This window comes from Xenopus laevis, chromosome 7S, assembly GCF_017654675.1.
Source record: "Xenopus laevis strain J_2021 chromosome 7S, Xenopus_laevis_v10.1, whole genome shotgun sequence".
NCBI classification, from domain to species: Eukaryota; Metazoa; Chordata; class Amphibia; order Anura; family Pipidae; genus Xenopus; species Xenopus laevis.
This window is the reverse complement of record NC_054384.1, coordinates 108,769,087-108,789,055: the sequence shown is the minus strand read 5'-3', so window position 1 is coordinate 108,789,055 and position 19,969 is coordinate 108,769,087. Positions and strand designations below refer to the sequence as shown.

Genomic DNA, 19,969 nt, shown 5'->3' with positions numbered 1-19,969 from the left:
ATAAAATATACTTTTAATCGCATCAAGCATTGGAGTGAAGTCTGGTTTGTGCCAGTCTTACTACGAAAATTCTATTGCATGTATTGCCTTTCACAAGCTGAAGGTCTGGGACCCGCCATCTTTATTGGTAAGTTATAACACTACCAATACTGGATATTTGTCTGCATTTTGTTTCATAGTCTAGAAATACAATTATGCCAATAAGGAAGGATCTTTGCATATACCTTTAGCTATACCTTTATACTATACATTGTCGGGGGAAAGCTGCTCCTACCCGTATACACGAATAAACAGAGGGAATGTTCTGTACTCACCTTGCATCTTTATAAAGGGAAATAAGGGCTAGTAATTCATAGAATATACAAAAAAGGTGGGGTTGTGGGAGCACTCAAAGGCTAAGTTAAAATATATTTAGGTATAACAGAAGTGCTACTGATTTGACCAATTAATCAATGCACATTCCCGGGTCCCCTGTCTCAGGTTTATATGTTAATATGTGTGTGGCCTGGTACGTGTGTGTGTGTCTGTTCCTAGTGATTATGTGACCAGTCTGTTCCTGACAGAGGCCCTGGCCCTGTGCCTGTCTGGTTAATCAGTGGCCAAGAGTCCAGCTCAAGGGGTCAGCACTGATTTTGCATTAATTCTTACAGCCTTGTGTCCATCTGGAGCTCCCCTCAGTCCTGATCCGCCTCCCCTTCTGCGCTTCCCCCCTTTGTTGGATACATGAAGGAAAACCAAAAAGGTAAGGGAACCCCCAGCTGAACTTCTAGGGTCCCAGGGAAATGAGAGAATCCAGGGGTATAATTAGATAAAAGAGCTCTAACTAACTGAAGAAAATCCCAGATGCGTCACACACAGACACACACACTCTGACAGTTGTTTGGATAAAAGTTTCTTAAATGGTTGTAAAATGTTTTGGTGTGTTTAGTAAAACAAGATGGTGCCAGAGAAAGTGGTTATAAATATGGGACAATGAAGGAAGATAATTTCCTGATATCAGGGGAAGGGGCTGTGACTGTGGTACAAAGTGTATAATGAGGCAAGAGAATGCCATAGTAAGGGGCAGTTGGGTTACACATGATATGACCATTGGACATGGATGGGGTTAACCTTAGAGCTACCATGCTTGGAATTTATGTTGGTTTTTCTCCAAAACCCTTCCTAAATATTCTATGGGCCTACTCCAATGAGCCAGATTTAGGCTGAAAAATCCTGAATGATGGTCCCAAAGGGGTGGGATTGATGGAAAGTGGGTTGGGTTTGTGGTGATTGATAGCATTTGGGTGTAACCAGCACAGATAAGAAACATGCCTACAAATGTTGGTAGACGTGGCTACATGAAGATTATGGGGCATTATCAAGCCTGTGGGCTAGTGCTAGTGGCCTAAAACCTGTGGCATGCTTGGGTTTACCTGCAGGTTGGCAGGTCCTGGGCTTCCCTGCTGGTGACCAATAATAACCCACACCCTCTAGTAGGTGTAAGCCCCTGTATGACACCCACCTATGACATCATCAGACAGGGAATGTCAGCCGCGCTGGAGGATATGATAATTTTAAAACACTAGGTGGGTGCTAGGTCTAAACTTAAAATAGGATCTATTTCCTTCTCAAATAGGATCATCTAGAAGTGGTGGAAGGTTCATGGGTACTCTGATCTGATCATAAGTCAAGGAGAAGGATAAAGTTCCATGGAAACGTCTGCTCTGGGGTTCTGAATGAGCCTGATCTGCAAAGATCCTGTATGTTTATGTCGTTTTGTGGTTTTCTTCTGAGAATTCTGGTTTCTACCCACACGCCAAAAATATGTGCTTTCTGGGTAATTGGCTCCTGATAAAACTAAGTCTTGTGTAAGTGCCTGGATCATTGCCAGAGAACTGAAAGATTGCAATTTATCACAACGGCAAGGGCTGATGGGAATAAACATTCTTTGCAAAGTACTTCAGATATGGTGGATTGAATTGGGTCAAGGGCTAAACTGGGCCAAACTAGGGTGCTACTTCAGTGTGTAATGGTTGCATTAGCCTTTATAGGAATGCTATGGTAATTGCAAAATTCTCAATGAAATGACCACAAGTCTCAAATATGATGGAAAAACTTTAGTATTGGGACAAGCCAAAGCTCAAAACAAGCAGCAGGCAGGCTTCTTGCACATACCCACTAAGGGCTGCTGGTAATGCTTGAGTAGTTCATGAGTTTTATTGCTTCATATATTAATGTAATGTACAGCAAACTCTAGCAAGAGCTGCTGACATACTGTAGGGTCCTCTTCTCCATTAAACACAAGGTACATGAGCTTTGGACCACACAGAGGAAAGAGGAGAAAGAGATTGCAGATTAAATAAAAAAATGTGAGCAAAGTAACTGAACTAAAACACTGAAGACAGAGAGAAAGGGTTCGAATGTGGAGGAAAATGGGAAGGGGAAGAAAAGACAATAAATAGAAAGGGGCTGTGAGAAGGGATGAGGAGAAGAGCAAAGGGCTGAGCAAGATATAGAGCAAGATATACCTCAATGCAAAGAAGGGAAAAGAAGAAGAAGACGAAGAAGAAGAAGAAGAAGAAGAAGAAAACAAGCGGAGTAAAAATAAGGGCAGCGCATAAGAGAAAGGTTGAATGATAGAGGAAAATAAAAGAAAATGAAAAAATAGCAATGGAGTGCAAAACACAAAAGAGAAATGGGGAAGAATAAAGAAGTTAGAGGTAGAACAATGGTAGAACATTTGGGGCAAAGAAATAGAATATTTCAAGTTGAAAGGAAGAAGAAAGAGAAATAGAATACAAGGGGAAGAGAGAAAGTGGAAGATTAATGGGAATGAGAGCACAGAAGAAGGGAAGACAGGATGAGGAAGGAAAACTGAAGAGAAAGAGGAAAAAGAATATCAGGAAATTAAATATAGGGAGAGAAAAGAGGGGAATGGAAAGGGGAGAAGTGAAAGACAAAGATGGATAAATGGAAAAACAAAAAAAGGCCAAAAGAGAGTAGAAGTGGATGAGAGTTTTCTGAACTGCTCTTCCTCTCTGGGTTCTGCTTTCTTTGATGAACTTGTGAGGAGAAGAATAACCAGAGAGAAGAATAATATGGAGGAGAAAGAAACATGAAATGGGGAAGGGAAAAAGGAAAGTGAAAGCAGAAGAGAAAGGTAAGAGAAAAATATGAGATAAGAGTAGAGAAGACAGAAGGGAAAATTAGAATGAAGAGAAGAAGGGATGAGAGTATGTCATGGAATGGTAGGAGAAGATGCACCACATATAAACAGATACAGTATAGCATAGCACTGCATATCATTAAGAGTCAATATTTAATGGTGCTCACTAACACCCCTGCTGTCAGCCTTCTGACCATCACAATTTGTACAATGGGCACAGGAATGTTCAACAGCTCAATAGTGAGAGTCCAAAGATCAGAAGAACATGGGAGGGGAGTCACATATGTGCAATTCACCATTCTAAACTAAAGGGGACTGAATCTATATACATACATTGGTGGCCAGCCCCCCCCATGTTAAACAAAAACATTGGTTGCCAGGGGATACTTACTGTTAATTGGTGGCCAGGTGGTCTTCATCCTCCTTGGTGAGCTGCCTTCTCTGTCCTTTTCCATTGCAGCTTCTTAATTTTTTTCTGTCGTGGCTTCTTCGTTCTTCTGCAGAGTGGCTTCTTCATTTTTTTCCAGAGTGGGTTCTTCGTCCTTTTCCATAGTAGCTTCTTTGTTCCTTTCAGGAGCGGCTTCTTTGTTCTTTTCTAACAGAACTTACATTTAAATTTTGGTGGCCTTCGTCCTCCTAGACGAGCAGTCTTCTTTGTCCTTTTCCTTTGCGGCTTCTTCATTTTTTTCTGTTGCAACTTCTTCTTTCTTTTCTGGAGCAATCTTCTTCGATCTTTTACAGAGTGGCTTCTCCATTCTTTTCCAGAGCGGCTTCTTCATTCTTTTACAAATCGGCTTCTTCGTTCTTTTCCAGAGTGGCTTCTTCTTTCTTTTACAAATCGGCTTCTTCGTTCTTTTCCAGAGTGGCTTCTTCTTTCTTTTCCGGGGCAATCTTCTTTGTTCTTTTCCAGAGCGGCTTCTTCATTCTTTTCTGGTGTGGCTTCTCCATTCTTTTCCAGGATGGATTCTTCGTTCTATTCCAGAATGGCTTCTTCGCTCTTTTCCGGAGCGATCTTCTTTGTTCTTTCCGGAGCAGGTTCATTCTTTTCCAGAGTGGCTTCTTCTTTCTTTTCTGGAGCCTTATTCTTCGTTCTTTTCCAGAGCAGCTTCTTCTTTCTTTTCCAGAGCTTCTTCTACAACATGACCTAGCCCTACATTGAAATAAAATCTGTCAGGCCCAGGACGATAGACACCCCTGTGCCCCCCGATGGCGGCTCTGCTGGAAGCATGAAAACCAGTGGATTCTGCAATTACTCTTGTAGAACTGCTGAACTTCTGGACTGGTACAGTAAGGTCAAAATATAGAATACAGCATTTAAGGCTTTATTTTATAAACCTTTAATAATGTTGAAGATGAAGTGAGTAAAATGGCATTGGTTCTCAGTTTGTGTGGTGAACACCCAGTAGGGAGCCCAAAGCAGTGGTTTGTTGGGGCTAAGCCTGTGATCGGTTTGTGGAAATACCCATCTCATGTCTTGGTTACTCCTATAAGAATTTAGGGCCCCTGGTACAAGACTATGGAGATCCTTCTAAATACTGGTGGCCCTTGAACTGCATAGTACCTGCCTAACATACGCAAGTTAGACTGTTGCATATATCTATATGGGCTAAAGGAGGGTCCAGAGTAAATACAGGACTGCAAAGTGGAACGTAAACCCCAGAGCAGTGCCCTAAAGGTTACTTACCCTCTCTGTTTGTCAGAGCATTCTGGGAGTTGTAGTCCAGCAACAGCTGATCAGATGACCGACCCATGTAGACATTTCTGTATGACATCACTATATAACAGAAAGAAAGGGGTTAATGTTCTGGCACAATCATGTGAGTGGCAGGATGACCGCAGATAAAGGGATAAAGTCCTCTTTGGAGCAGACATTTCATTCATAGCTAATCATTACCCACAGCTCCCACCACATCTCTAGCAGTCTGGGCCTTGTGCACAACCAATGATGGGCTTTGGGAATGTCCAACAATAACAGAGATTCAGAGGTTTTTTGGGAGGGGGGGGGTGTCACAGCACTAAGGACAGAGCAGCAATGGCCAATTAGGGTTTAGACGGGTTGGCAGGTTTCCCATCTCTGTTAAATTGAGTTATGGCTTCATTGTGGTCTATTTATGCAGCTGTATAATGCACTTGAGTGGCAGAGTGAATTGAGCATTTCGGGCCATTGTAGGCAGATATAGTGCTATTTAGTGGGTGCTTTGGTGCATTATATAAGGCACTTTAGGCTTAAAGGATAAGTAAACCGTTAAAAGAAATGGATGAGGGGGCTATGCTAAGCACTTTTGCAATGTACATTCATTAATTATATTGCTTTTATTCCAAGATATTAAGGGATACATGTGCTGTTAATATGAATGAATTTAGTTACAACAGCGCCACCTGCTGGTCAGTTTCCCACCAGTCTGACCAGCAAGTAGTCAAGGAAGTTGGAGAAAGTTGAGAAAGAAAGAGGCTGATGTTCTTCTGCTTAGGAATAAAATCAGAAACCTTTCTCACATCTTTCCTAAGCAGAAGAACCTCAGCCTCTTGTGGGGCATTATGCCCTTTATAAGGTCCATTAAAAACTATGGAGTTTATGTATTTCCCTATTAACTATGGGGTACCATGAACCTTAGCCCTGCTGCCCCCTCTCAACCCGGCTCACCGTAACCCCTCTATTTATAGACCCGCCCTGCAGTGACATCACAAAATGGGCAGGCGCAAGTCTATAAATTTAGGCGCTGAAAGCCAGAAGTGCAAGGTCATGGGTAGGGAGAGCAGGAGAAGAGGTCATCCCCGACCCCGAAGATTTTGTGTGGGTTTTGGGCTGGTCTGCACATCACTAGCACTGACCTTGACAACTAAATAAACTGTTCTGTTGTGTAAGGCTACAATTGTATTGTTATTGTAACATTCTTTTCATTTTCTTGTCTGTCATTCAAGCCACTGCTTGGTTGATAGGGTTAGAGGCTATCCTAGCAACCAGATAACCAGATCATCAGGTGATGATGAACAAAAAAGTTAAATAATTTAAAAACCACAAATATAATACACTAAAACGTCATTGTTAAGGTTGCACTTTCCCTATAGAGACATTATCCTGTATTAGCTATAAGCAAATTGTTTGAGCAAAGCCTCCTCTACTAAAGGAGAAGTAAACCCTAAAAAATGAATATAGTTAATGTCCTATTTTATATAGTGAACTTATTGCACGAGGCTAAAGTTTGAGCTTGTCAATAGCAGCAATGATCCAGGACTTCAAACTTGTCACAGGGGGTCACCATCTTGGAAAGTGTCTGTGACACTCACATGCTCAGTGGGCTCTGATTGGCTGTTGAGAAGCTAAGCTTAGGGCTCGTCACTAATTATCCAGCAGAAAATGAGCTTCCCTGGCTGTAATATAAGCTGATGCTACAGGTTTGCTGATTATTCAATTCTGATGCTAATTGCACTGGTTTCTGTGCTGCCATGTAGTAATTATGTGTATTAATTACTAATCAGCCTTATATTGTGCCATTTCTATTCTATGTGTACTGTATATTGTGAGTGGCTCCCTAAGCTCAGTAAGTGACAGCAGCACAGAGCATGTGAATCAGTGAATCAGCAGAAAAGAAGATGGGGAGCTACTGGGGCATCTTTGGAGACACAGATCTTTACTGCTAAAGGGCTGTGGTTGCCTTGGGCTGGTACAGAAGCACAAAACATCAACAATGTACAACATTTCTATTCTTTAGTTAATCTTTAGTTCTCCTTTAGTTCTCCTTTAATATACTGAGACTTCAAACTGGAGAGCTGCTGAATAAAAAGCTAAATAACTCAAAAACTACAAATAATAAAAAATTAAAACCAATTGCAAATTGTCTCAGAATATCTCTCTCTACTAACAGTTAATTTAAAGGTGAACAACCCCTTTAATTTCTTAGCCAACATTGAGATTACTTTCAGTATGATATAGAGAGTGACATTCAGAGACAATTTACAGTTGGTTTTCATTTTTTATTATTTGTGTTTTTTGAGTTATTTAGCTTTTTATTCAGCAGCTCTCCAGTTTGCAGTTTCAGCCATCTGGTTGCTAGGGTCCAAATTACCCCAGCAACCATGCACTGATTAGAGTAAGAGACTGGAATATGAATAGGAGAGGCCTGTAACAGAAAGAGGAGTAATTAAAAGTATCAATATCAATGAAATTGTAGCCTTCAATGTGTTAAATTTGTGTTTTAGCTGGGGTCAATGACCCCCATTTGAAAGCTGGAAAGGGTCAGAAGAAAAGGGTAAATAATTAAAAAAATTATAAAAAAATAAATGCTGAAGACCAATTAAAAAGTTCATTAGAATTGGCAATTCTATAACATATTAAAGTTAACGTAAAGGTAAAACAACCCTTTAACTAAGTCTACCAGTCTACTAAATGTAAACATGAAATAAAGCCAATAGGCTGGTTTTGCTTCCAATAAGGATTAATTATATCTTATTTGGGATCAAGTACAAGCGACTGTTTTATTATTACACAGGAAATCATTTAAATATTTCATTAAAATGGAGTCAATGTGAGTCAGCCTTGCTGTAATTTGGATCTTTCTGGATAATGGGCTTCCGGATAACAGATTCCAATACCTGGAATTAGAAAATTGCAATGATTTAATACAATTTTAAACTAACATCTCTGTTCTGTATTTTTAGCTGAGCACCTAATATCCCAATCTATGCACTTGCTTTCCTGAAAGTTAGACCCTTTGGTGACCCAGTATATATTTTGTGTTATATCAGTTTTGAACATGTTGGCATAGTTTTATGGGATCTCTCTGTACAGACTATGAGAAAACTTAGGGACTGTTCCTGCTGAATTGTGCTTAGTACAGGGAATACCTATGCTGCCATAGTTTTATGGGATCTCTCTGTACAGACTATGAGAAAACTTAGGGACTGTTCCTGCTGAATTGTGCTTAGTACAGGGGAATACCTATGCTTAGAGATGTCGCGAACTGTTCGCCGGCGAACTTGTTCGCGCGAACATCGGGTGTTCGCGCTCGCCGGAAGTTCGCGAACGTCGCGCGACGTTCGCCATTTTGGGTTCGCCATTGTTGGCGCTTTTTTTTGCCCTCTCACCCCAGACCAGCAGGTACATGGCAGCCAATCAGGAAGCTCTCCCCTGGACCACTCCCCTTCCCTATAAAACCGAAGCCCTGCAGCGTTTTTTCACTCTGCCTGTGTGTGCTGAAGAGATAGTGTAGGGAGAGAGCTGCTGCCTGTTAGTGATTTCAGGGACAGTTGAAAGTTTGCTGGCTAGTAATCGTTTTGATACTGCTCTGTTATTGGAGGGACAGAAGTCTGCAGGGGTTTGAGGGACATTTAAGCTTAGGTAGCTTTGCTGGCTAGTAATCTACCTTCTACTGCAGTGCTCTGTATGTAGCTGCAGTGGGCAGCTGTCCTGCTTCTGATCTCATCTGCTGACTGCTGCAATAACAGTAGTCCTTGTAAGGACTGCTTTTATTTATTTTTTTGTTGTTTTACTACTACTACTACTACTACTACTATAAGAGCCCAGTGCTATTAGTCTAGCAGTGTTGGGGAGTGGGACTGGTGTGCTAATCTGCTGCTCCTAGTAGTTCAGCAGCACCAACTTTAATTTTTTTTTTTTAATATTCATTTTTTTTTTATTTTACTTTTTTTTATTTTACTACTGCTGTAGTAGTGTATAAGTTGACCTTTTAGGCATTATTTGCCCTGTAGGCATTATTTGCACACTGTTTTCTTCAACCCTCCATCTAGCTGTGTGACCTTGTTCACATTCTGTCTAAATATCCATAATATTACCGTCTCCAGAAAAAACACCGGAGTGACTTTTTTCAAGCAGCCATAATATATTTTACGTAATCCGTATCCACCGCTGTAGTAGTGTATACGTTGACCTTGTAGGCATTGTTTGCCCAGTTTTTTTGGCCGCAGCCACTGAAGCACAGAGGCCAGAAAAATATGCCATATAAATGCTGAAAATAGTCATTTTTTGCCATACGTTGACTCAACGTATATGGCAAAAAATGACTATTTTCAGCATTTATATGGCATATTTTTTCTGGCAACTGTGCTTCAGTGGCTGCGACCAAAAAAACTGGGCAAACAATGCCTACAAGGTCAACGTATGGCAAAAAATGACTATTTTCAGCATTTATATGGCATATTTTTTCTGGCAACTGTGCTTCAGTGGCTGCGTCCAAAAAAACTGGGCAAACAATGCCTACAAGGTCAACGTATGGCAGTTGTTTAAAGAGAACAGTAGATTACTAGCCAGCAAAGCTACCTAAGCTAAAATGTCCCTCAAATCCCTGCAGACTTCTGTCCCTCCAATACAGAGCAGTATCAAGCAGATTACTAGCCAGCAAGCTTACTATCATCTGTCCCTGAAATCACTAACAGCTCTCCCCCTACACTATCTCTTCCAAGCACACACAGGCAGATTTTTCAGATACATTTTTGCCCTTGATCCCCCTCTGGCATGCCACTGTCCAGGTCGTTGCACCCTTTAAACAACTTTAAAATCATTTTTCTGGCCAGAAATGTCTTTTCTAGATGTTAAAGTTCGCCTTCCCATTGAAGTCTATGGGGTTCGCGAACCGTTCGCGAACCGCTCGCATTTTTGCGCAAGTTCGCGAATATGTTCGCGAACTTTTTTTCCGACGTTCGCTACATCCCTACCTATGCTGCCATAGTTTTATGGGATCTCTCTGTACAGACTATGAGCAAACTTAGGGGACTGTTCCTGCTGAATTGTGCTTAGTACAGGGAATACCTATGCTGCCATAGTTTTATGGGATCTCTCTGTACAGACTATGAGAAAACTTAGGGACTGTTCCTGCTGAATTGTGCCTAGTACAGGGAATACCTATGCTGCCATAGTTTTATGGGATCTCTCTGTACAGACTATGAGCAAACTTAGGGGACTGTTCCTGCTGAATTGTGCTTAGTACAGGGGAATACCTATGCTGCCATAGTTTTATGGGATCTCTCTGTACAGACTATGAGCAAACTTAGGGACTGTTCCTGCTGAATTGTGCTTAGTACAGAGGAATACCTATGCTGCCATAGTTTTATGGGATCTCTCTGTACAGACTATGAGCAAACTTAGGGGACTGTTCCTGCTGAATTGTGCTTAGTACAGAGGAATACCTATGCTGCCATAGTTTTATGGGATCTCTCTGTACAGACTATGAGCAAACTTAGGGGACTGTTCCTGCTGAATTGTGCTTAGTACAGAGGAATACCTATGCTGCCATAGTTTTATGGGATCTCTCTGTACAGACTATGAGCAAACTTAGGGACTGTTCCTGCTGAATTGTGCTTAGTACAGGGAATACCTATGCTGCCATAGTTTTATGGGATCTCTCTGTACAGACTATGAGCAAACTTAGGGACTGTTCCTGCTGAATTGTGCTTAGTACAGCAGAAACAACCCTCTAGGTTTGCTCATAGCCTGTATATAGATATACAGAAGGTCTATAACAACATAGGTATTTCGCTGTAGAATATGTTTGTCTATGCCCTGAAGATTTCTGCAGCTACTGATACTGAATAAAAGTGCTTTACAACGGCTGTAAAAGGCACATTATTTGCATTCAGTCAAAATATCAGCAAGTCAGTGAAGCTAGTGAGCCAGCAGAGGGCATCACACCTTTAGTTTAAGTTGTAAGAAGCCTCCTTCTAAGCTGGTTCATTAATATAATATATATACAATTATTGAAGGGCGAATTTCTCCCCTTTTGCTTCCCGCAAAATTTGGAAAACGGCGAAAAATGTGTGAAAAATTGTGAAATCAGAAATCATGAAATTCTAACGTTTTCAATTTGAACCTTTTCACAAAAAAATCAAGCAATTCGAACGTTTTCACGGTAAAATTGAGAAATTCGAACGTTTTCATTAAAAACTAGCAATTCAAACGTTTTCACAAAAAAATCTAGCAATTCAAAAATTTTCACCAAAAAATGTAGCAATTCGAACGTTTTCACGGTAAAATTGAGAAATTCCAACATTTTCATTAAAAACTAGCAATTCAAACGTTTTCACAAAAAAATCGAGCAATTCAAATATTTTCACCAAAAAATTTAGCAATTCGAACGTTTTAAAAAAAAAATCGTGCAATTCGAAAGTTTTCACGAAAAAATCGCGAAAATCGGAAATGGACGCGGCGAATTTTCACCGGCGAATTTTCGCTGGAGATTTGCGAATTTATTCGCCGGCAAAGAAACATGGAAATTCGCTTTGAATTCGTACCAGGCGAATTAATTCACCCATCATTATATACAATTGCATCTACTATGGTGTATGAAGGTATCTTGATTGAAAAAATTCTCTGGTGAAAAATCCGCTGCATCCAAAAAATTTGGTTGTGCGTCAGAATAGTTACATTTAAAAATTTAAAATAGTTAAAATTATTTGAATGCCCAATGACTTCAATGCATTTGGACAAAAAGAAATTGGCACAAGTCAAAATAATTTTTGACACCTATTGACTTCAATGTGTTTTGCGAATTCCGCAGGCAATTCGCAAATTTTTCGCCGAAGCAAAATGGGACAAATTCGCTCATCACTATTCATTTGATTATACCATCATAATATAATGGCTTTCTGCTGCTGGTCCTCGTAGAGGGGGAATTTTTTTTATTTAAGATTTTTATTGAATTTCCAATATGTAATTAACAATGTAATCAACAATGAGATTTCAACGGAAAGCGAAAGAAAGAAAATAGAATAGAAAGGGAAGGTGGAGGGAAGATTTAGAGGTAGTTGTCGGGTATAATAGTTCTTTCTAATGATGGGTGAATTTTTCGTCTATTTTCGCGAAAAAATTACGCCCATAGACTTGTATGGCGGCGTGCGTCAAAAAAAAGATGCGTGTCAAAAATTTTCGCCGCACAACAAAATCTTTTTGACGCCCATAGACTTTAATGGGCGTCTGCGACATTTCGCAGGCGGCGAATTTTTGGCGAAACAAAACAGGTCAAATTCGCCCATCCCTACCTCTTGAACATCTTTACGGGTTTTTTTGTTAAAAGGTTGAATTCTCCTCTAAGTTAACTTTTAGTATGTGTGAGAGTTAAGGATTCGAGTGAACCCCTGAATCCTTTTCGAAAGATTTGGGCGAATACCGAACTGAACCCGAATCCTAATTTCCAAAATTAGGGAAGGGAAAGGGAAAAACATTTTTTACTTCCTTGTTTTGTGACAAAAAGTCAAGCGATTTCCCTCCCCACCCCTAATTTGCATTTGCAAATCACGATTCCCGGTTCAGCCGGACAGAAGGATTCCTGGATTCAGTGCATCCCTAGTGAGAGTACCTGGCGGTCTAGTGGGGCGGCTCTCACTGCCGGGACACCTGCCGCCTCCTCTTTCGCGCACTGCTCCCTTTTAACATGCCCCTCCGTGTTTGACATGCACGACAATTGTGGCGTCATTGCGCTTGGCGTGAATTTTATATATTTAAAGGGGCCTCATCCAAACATTCATTGCCCAACTTAGGTCTATTTACAATCGTTCCTGTGTTCGATTCTAATGTGTTTGACCTTGAATTTGCCTGTCCCTGACCTTGTCTAGTTTACTTCCCTCTTGGATCAGGATTGTGTCCAGCGCTACTGGTGGGTTTGACCCTGACTTCCCTCTTGTCTCCTGATTTGGTTCTGCTCTGCCCAAATGGTATTGACCCAACCTATTCCAATCCACGTTCCTAATTCCCTGTCCTTCCTGTTAACGTTTGGTTCCCTTGTCTGCCCAGAACTCTCTTCTTGGTCCTCCCACTTTAAGACCTGGCGACATCTGAGTAATGGAGGGCTCCTCCCGAAGCGAAAGGCAGTTGTTGTAGTTGGAAGCATGAGCTGAGGCCAGGACCTTGGGGTTTGTTCTGGGTTTGGGTTACGTAACAGTATGTTATAGAATGGTTAATTCTTAGCAACTTTACAATTTGATGTCATTATTTATTTATTACAATTTTTTAATTATTTGTCTTCTTCACTCTTTCCAGTATTTAAAAAGGGGTCACTGACCCCACCTAAAACCATGCTCTGTAAGGCTACATATGTATTGCTACTTTAGATTACAAAAACTAATGGTGCACAGTGCCTATGAGTAAGTGGCCCAACAGGCACGAAACGTGTTAGGCCTTTTGCCAATATGTCCTAATAAATATTTTGTATTTTTTTACTTGCTGTCCTATTTTTTGGAGGAACTCACATTTATCGTTTTGCTACTTTTTATTACTCAACTTTCTGGTCAGGCCTCTCCTATTCATATTAAAGTCTCTTATTCCAATCAATGAGTGGTTGCTAGGGGAATTTGGACCCTAGCAACCAGACTGCTGAAATTACAAACTGGAGAGCTGCTGAATAAAAAGCTAAATAAGTCAAAAACCACAAGTAATAAAAAATGAAAACCAATTGCAAATTGTCTCAGAATATCACTCTCTTCTCATCATACTAACAGTTAATTGAAAGGTGAACAACTCCTTTAATTATTTTTTTATGTATTATAAACATTCAAATTCATTGGAGTCAGTGGGAAAGTGAAATGGCCTAGTGGTGACGGGGTGCAACAGAATATACATTGCCTTGTTACTGTATCAGACAAACTTGTTAGGATTTGTTGGCAATTTCTTCATGGCAGCGTCTTCTCCAGAGATAATGTAACATCTCAATACCCTTTTCTGCCAGTTGTTCAGACCAGAGAAAGGACAAAGTGGGTTATTTACTAAACTCCTAATGCAAAAATCAAGAAAAAGTCGTGATATTGTAAAAGTCCAATTTTATATAAAAAAATAAAAAAAAGTCACACCTTTTTCGTGATTTTTGCATTCGGAGTTTAGTAAATAAGTGCAGCAATTTTTCGGAATTTATTAAACCCTGAGGATGGAAAAGTCAGAATCTGAAAATCCGGCATCTCAGGCCTGTCGAGGTTACATATAAGAAAAATGGGAGGTTTTCAGAGTTTTCGTGAATCGTGAAAATCAGATTTTTTTTCCTGCAAAGCTTATTTTTGGGAAAATGTAATAATAAATATGTGTAAAAAAAACCCCGAGCAGATTTGATTGGAGTTTGTAGCAGAAATAGTTCTTACATGTGATCTCTCACAGAGAGTCATAATAACATTACAGTTCTGAGTCGAGAGCTAATGCTGTTACTTCAGTGGATCAGTATTTACCCTGCTCTCTGTGTGTGTTTGTTCAATTCTCCATTTGCTGGAAGGGCCCTTATCACAAGTTTACTAACTCTAAACTGCACAACTGCTCAGCTACAAAACCTACTTATTATTTTCCCTGTACTTTGTCACCGGCCCTTCTGCTCAAAGAGACTCTAATGTCACAATACAGAGTCCATATGTTTCCCTGATAACAACCCCATGTTTTGCTTTGTGTATATCCAGATATTTGGGACTTTCTAAAATAAGCTGCTGTACTTTGTGGCAGGAATTCCAGATTTACACTTGGGTTCAGAGTCAGCGCATTACTAAACACAGAGTTCAGTTTTCTTAGAGTGTTTTTAGGGCAGAGACACGCTCAGATTCGGGGAGAACAAATCTCCTCTTATTTGGGGCGACTAATTTCCCCGATGTGCCTCCAGCCGGCTAGAATGTAAATCACCGGCGGTTTGGCAATCAGTGCGTTTCGTTTTTCGAAGTCGCCCAAAGTGGCCTCACGAGGAAACTTCGGGCGACTTCGTAAATCGAAGCGATCCAAGTGCCATCCCGCTGGCTATTTAGATTCTAACCTGCGGGAGGCAGTTCAGTCGCCCTGAAGAAGAGGCGATTAATCACAGGGCAACTAAATCTCCCCAAATCTGAGCGTGTGTCTCTGCCCTTAAGGTGCCCATACACGGGCAGATAAAGCTGCCGATATCGGTCGTTTGGACCAATTTGACAGCTTATCTGTGTATGGGGGCTTCCGACGGGTCTTCCCGATCGATATCTGGCCACGATATCAATCGGGAAGGTTTGACTTTTAACTGATCAACCCATCGGAGCCCCTTGGCATATCGTAATTACCCCCAATATAGCCATGCCGTTAGCGGCATATCGGGGGAAAGATCCGCTCCTTTGGCAATGTCGCCAAACGAGCGGATCTTTGAGTCTATGGTCAGCTTTACACTTACACCACCATTAGCTAATTATGCCTATGTCTGACTTAAAGGGGAAGGAAACCTAGTCGGCGCAAACCCCCCACCCCCCCTCCCGTTTGTTGCCCACCCTCCCACCTCCCCCCTGGCCTACCCGTCCCGCTGGGCAAATGCCCCTAACTTGTTACTTACCCTTCTGCACAGGTCCAGTCCAGGGAGTTCACAGACGCCATCTTCTTCCACGCAATCTTCTTCCTGCTGTGAACGGCGTTTTGGCGCATGCGCAGTAGATCGTACCGGCGAAATGATCCTACTGCGCATGCGCCGTTCAAAGCAGGAAGAAGATCGCGTGGAAGAAGATGTCGTCTGTGAACTTCGTGGACTGGACCTGCGCAGAAGGGTAAGTAACAAGTTAGGGGCATTTGCCCAGCAGGACGGGTAGGCCAGGGGGGAGGAGGGAGGGTGGGGGGTTTGCGCCAACTAGGTTTCCTTCCCCTTTAAGTAGGTTGTTGATATCCTGAAACAATTTCTAATTAAATTAGCCTTTTTGGTGTTTTTTATTTTTTTGTTATCCCTTATCTTTCTAAACTAACGCTCTCCTAATAATTTACCTGTCTTTCAAAAGTCTTTCAAAAGTCTGGTTGCTAGGGTAGGCCGGACTGTAGCAACCTGATACATACTGGAGACATTACATGAACAAACAATACTTTTTAAGTAGAATGAAAGAAAAGTACCCCAAATATATAACAAGTTTTAGCTTCTAACTAGTCACTTGTAAACTAATGTGTTTGTATATAGATATATAATCTGTGCAATTACTTCACAAATGAATCCCAAAACTGAAAAAAAACAATGACCCCATGTAGATTAGTTGATGATCTATTGGATTTATAACTAACTAAAGTGCAATGCAATATTTAGAAATCCATTACGTAAAATTATTCTTATTAAGAATCAATTACCACTGGTGACTATTAAAAAAACACAAATTTGTCTCTATATAAAGTGCAGCCAGTAATCATTAGTAAATTAATTAGATACTTTAATTAACTGCAATAAATGTAAAGTTCAGTGCAATAAATAGTGAATCGGTTTGTGTTATCAATTGATTAAAAATTCATACTTATATTGGGATAAAAAATTAAATATGACCAGTAAAAATTCCAGGATAAATGAATTAGACAGTCGGCTCATAATTAGTGATTATAATAGTAGGAAAATGAAATAAGAGAAGGTGGAGTTGTCCCGTTATCTACTGCCTGAATTGTTATTATCCCTGGGACACTAAAAAGCTGGAGAAGTTGGGGTAACCGGGACTGTGGTCTCAAATTTTACCCGCCCTAAATTACTGGAGAAGAACTAGGTAATTGTCAAAAACTCCTTAAAGGGATACTGTCATGGGAAGAAAAAAAAAATTTCAAAATGAATCAGTTAATAGTGCTACTCCAGCAGAATTTTGCACTGAAATCCATTTCTCAAAAGAGCAAACAGATTTTTTTATATTCAATTTTGAAATCTGACATGGGGCTAGACATATTGTCAATTTCCCAGCTGCCCCTGGTCATGTGACTTGTGCCTGCACTTTAGGAGAGAAATGCTTTCTGGCAGGCTGCTGTTTTTCCTTCTCAATGTAACTGAATGTGTCTCAGTGGGACCTGGATTTTACTATCGAGTGTTGTTCTTAGATCTACCAGGCAGCTGTTATCTGGTGTTAGGGAGCTGCTATCTGGTTAACTTCCCATTGTTCTTTTGTTTGGCTGCGGGGGGGAAAGGGAGGGGGGTGAAATCACTCCAAATTGCAGTACAGCAGTAAAGAGTGACTGAAGTTTATCAGAGCACAAGTCACATGACTGGGGGCAGCTGGGAAATTGACAATATGTCTAGCCCCATGTCAGATTTTAAAATTGAATATAAAAAAATCTGTTTGCTCTTTTGAGAAATGGATTTCAGTGCAGAATTCTGATGGAGCAGCACTATTAACTGATTCATTTTGAAAAAAAAAAGTTTTTCCCATGACAGTATCTCTTTAAACTACTGGAGAACAACTAGGTAATTGTCAAAAACTCCTTAAACTACAGGAGAAGAACTAGCTAATCCTCAAAAACCACAAATCCTCTGTCCCTTGGAATAGCAGCAGAAAGACAGGAGGTTGATATGAATTGAGCCAATGATCACTTAAACGCCACCCCAAACTCCCAATTCCGGACTGATATATTGATAAAACGTTGATAAAGACAAATGTAATTTTTTTTCCTTCATTTGGATTAAAACCAAATAAATAGCTAAGAGATTTCACCGATACGTGTTTTGCAAAACAGCTTTCTCAAGGCACATTCGATCACTAACCCATCTAGGTGTTTTGCTGTATTGGGATTAATTTGTAAGGTAATTGCACGGATAATATTTCTATATACAAACACATTTGTTTACAAGTGACCAGTTAGAAGCTCAAACTTGGTATATGTGGGGTACTTTTCTTTCATTCTAATTAAAACTTTGGTATACTGACTCAGGCCATAACCAAGAAGATAAAGCTGCAATTAGGTGGACAAGGGCATCTTCCTTTTCTTTTTAATGAACAAACAATAAATCCTCAGAAATAAGACCATCTGCAAGATTTTTATTCTATTGTAAAGGTTAAGCTTAAATTGAACTACTACGTCCCCAAGAGTAGGGATGTAGCGAACTGCCGATTTGGTGTTCGCGAACGCCGTTCGCGAACACCGGCAAAAAATGCGAACGTTCGCGAACAGTTCGCGAACTTCGAACACCCGCTAAAATCGTTCGATTCGAACGTTCGAAGGATTTTTCATTCGAATCGAACGTTCGAAGGATTTTAAACGTTCGATCGAAGGATTTTCATTCGAATCGAACGTTCGAAGGATTTTAATCGTTCGAACGAATGGAAATCGTTCGAACGAATGGAAATCGTTCGAACGAATGGAAATCGTTCCAAAGAATGGAAATCGTTCGATTTTAGCGGTCGAATGGTCGAATGGTCGAACGATTTGTATTCGAATCGAACGCGAACTCAAAATGCGAACGTTCCCAAACGTTCGCGAACATTAGGTGGACGCGAACGGTCGAAGTTCGCGCGAACAAGTTCGCCGGCGAACAGTTCGCTACATCCCTACCCAAGAGGAGAAAGACTGTGTTCAGAAAACCCCGGCCCCTTCTTGGTTCCCATATAATGGCACAAGACAGTAGCACTGGGTGGGTCGGTGCATGGGACAGGGTTAGACACACGGCCTACACAGGGTCATATGCCAAATGTTGTGCCTTGAGAGACATGATGATCCAGTCTGGCGGGTCCTCTAGAGGTTGGTTTGAGGGAGATTAGGGGGTGTCAGATTGGGGCGTTGCATACAACGCAATATTGCACTAATAGATATGAGTTCAAGGCAACCATCAGACATCTTCAGAAGGCCCAGGCTGAAATATTTTATGGTGTCCCATTCTCTGTAGTTGATGTAGGGTGGGGTTGGGCAGTAATTCATTAGCCTGGCCCCCCTGAAGATTTGTGATGGTGGCCCTGTACAGATATGTATTCATGCAAAGTTGCATGCTGATTTCTATAGGTTATTTCTTTTGGGGGTTGCAGTAACCAGCACAAGGAATAAGATGGTGGCTCTTGTACAGAGGGCATGGCTGGGGCCATAAACACATATATTTATATATATATCTGGTACCCTGGTACAGTGCTGTGTGTTTGTCAGTAGAATGAACTGGATCCCCTTGTTGAGCTGTGTGGGTGGGGGATGGGATACAGGTGCTCTCAGGGATTGTCTCTCCACCCTCTCCCTGGCCGCCCTCCCTTTCATCAGCCCCCCTTCTCCTGTCTGCATACCTTCCTCACCTGATCCTTACTCAATACGCTGCCTCTCCTCTTCCTCTCTCTACCTGTCCGTCCTCTCGGCTTCACTAATTCCTCTGTCGCCTTCTGTAGCCCCCTATACTTTCTTCCCTCTCTCCTGCCCCCATTGTTTTCCCACTGCCCAATGTCCTGTGTCCCCCCTACTCCATTATTCTGCCGCCATCCCCTTTCTTCCGGAACCCTTCTACTTTCTCTGTGTATCTGACTGTGGCCTCGTACTCCCTCACTCATGTTTCTTCCCCCTTAATTTCAGTGGAATGGTTCCCCATGATCCCCCGCCACCTCGGCTGAGATTTGAGGGGAAGATCTGTCCCCTCTCCTGAAGCTGGAGGAACTCACCCTGCCAGGTAAGTCACTCCAACTGCCAACTAGAGATAAACAAATCAATATGTTAAGTTTGCCGAGGGTAATGGAACACCAGCTTCCATATTTGCTCCATTTCTAGGAACCCTCGGCAACCAATCAGCTGGTAGCATTGACTGGTCCATTATTACTAGTGGGAACCTTCCTAGAAGAGTAGGGTTTGGTATAGCCGCAAAAGGAGGGCCAATGTGATATTATTAATCCCCTTGGTTTGGAAATGAGATGTTGGACGGGCAGGTGCCCCACATACTTTTCATCATATAGTGTAAATATTTACTTCAAGCTATGTCTGCTGTGTGTTAATACTTCTTATATATAGAATCCCAACAAAAGGAACAATTAAATGAGCATCATTATAGAATGTTAAGTAATAAAATGAGCAGAGTGCATGATGACTGCCTTCCCAGTGGGACTGAACACATGAACAATAAGCCTTTTTTCATCTAATGAAGTATCAAAGCTCATACAGTTAATTTTTAAAGGAAAAGACTTGGAAATCCTTATCAAATGGCATCT

The 19,969-nt window shown here is 41.1% G+C and overlaps 1 protein-coding gene across 2 annotated transcripts in view; it reads left to right on the top strand.

Annotated features, from left to right (window-relative positions):
- The first annotated feature begins 628 nt into the window (after positions 1-628).
- Positions 629-19,969, top strand: part of hpn.S (hepsin S homeolog) — a 41,247-nt gene continuing 21,906 nt past the window's right edge. Inside the window, exons 1-2 of one of the 2 annotated variants that reach the window (XM_041571733.1) lie at positions 629-742; positions 19,344-19,437. The gene's annotated coding sequence lies outside the window, so the exon portion shown is untranslated. Of the gene's footprint in view, positions 743-19,033; positions 19,438-19,969 lie in introns of those variants that run through there. The other variant, XM_041571734.1, reaches the window with a different exon arrangement.